We start from the raw sequence: 1767 nt of genomic DNA on the forward strand, positions 1-1767 counted from the left end.
CAGCAGGAAAAGCCTAAGAAAGGATTTTTCATAAAAAGCATGTCTGTGACACTTCTCCATTAATGTTTTAATTAGGATTGGGATTGTGGCTTCAGAGTGGTTTGTCCTTTTACTATGTTTTCATTCTCATCATAGGAAACTCACATGGAGTACATGGTCTGTATTCCTCTCAGAGGAGACTAAATCAGAAGATGTGCTTTGATCTCTAATGGGTGTTTAGTCCATTAGACAGGGCTAGGGCACTCAGAAGGAAAAGAACCCAAGTGCTGGGCACTAATTGTCTTGCTTTGTCAGTGAAATGTGCTGTTTGATATAAACATAGCATCAAAGCTTTAAAGTACAGAACTCTATGTACCCATTGTAATTTTCACTCTCTATCCCAAAGCCTTTTAATTTTTGATGTATCTGAGTGGACTTCCAAGTTCAGGGGTTCTCACTGGATCAGTAAAGACACATTTGCAGAGTACCATACACCAAACACTTGCATCCTTTGCCAAAGTTTGGTGGTGACAGAGTTCTTCCACAATGCATTCCTGAAACAGAGGAAAGTATTCCACATGCAAAGATTCTCCTAATAAGGAATTTTAAATCCTTCCTTTCACCTCTGTCCTGAAATGTGTAGCTGACATAAAAGCTTTCAGTCTTTGCAGAGGATTATTTGTGAAGTTTAAAAGCCAACTCAAGTCAGGCAATCTTAGTAGCGGTGCAACCAATTTTCTCTACAGGAAACAACTCCAAGAAACTCTGACAGGGAGAAAAGGTTGTACCACCTGAACCCAGCTACCAGAAACCCTGTGGAAACATGTGTGGAAGATACCCAGAGAGATTTCCATTACCTTCAGATCTGACTGAAAGAATTTTCTTCCATGCCCAGAAATGTTTCCCTAGACTGATAGTGCTGCACAGCTGTTTTGATGTTTTCATGAACATGATGAACTTAAGTTTCTCCCAACTTCCTCTCCCTCCCCTCCCTTTCCTATTCTTGAGCATTGAAAAGTACTCTCTAACCCATTCATTTTTCTTTGCTTGTCATGTAAGATTATATTAGTGTTTAAAATTGGATTATTTCTTTGCTCAAACATATTTTATGTTCTTCCCTTTCTTTACATGGGGATGAGAAGTGAGATAATGTTCAAAAGCTCTGTATTTGTTGCCAAACAGGCCAGTTACTCTAAAAGTGTTTTTGGAGTTGACTCTCCAGCTAAGCATTCCAAGCATATGTTAGAATCCTTTTTTTTTTTCCTATCAATTTAGTAAATGAAAAGCTGCAGCTGTAATGCTGTGGAAACAATATCTGCTTATTAATATTAAAGACAGGATTTTTGAGGTGTTTCACACTATTGGCAACACTTTCCATTTTAGCTCAAGCTGGGTTTTTTCCTCCCACACAGTAAACTGTAAATCTGGATAACATAACACAGCTGATGTGAACTTTGCAAATTCTGTATAACACATTTTACCTAGCCTGAGGTTGTCCTAGGTGATCCTAAAATTTGACCTTACCTTTCAGAGGGCAGAGGGTGAGCACAGATAATGAGTGCTTGCTGCAGGTCTTGCATCTGGTGGCTCAGAATGCTTTGGATGCACTGGTGTCATAGCAGGGCACAGAAGATGGATGCTCCATGGAGTTACCTAGGAGCAAATTTCCCATTTAACATGGACTCTGTGAATGTCCATTTCAAATGCCTATGTGGATAGCTAAAATTGCCAGCTAAAATATGCAGGCTTCCTTTCCTGGAAACAGTTTTGTTCGTGTATTGATTCTTT

Source organism: Geospiza fortis, unplaced genomic scaffold (genome assembly GCF_000277835.1).
Source record: "Geospiza fortis unplaced genomic scaffold, GeoFor_1.0 scaffold10, whole genome shotgun sequence".
In the NCBI taxonomy this organism is placed as follows: Eukaryota; Metazoa; Chordata; class Aves; order Passeriformes; family Thraupidae; genus Geospiza; species Geospiza fortis.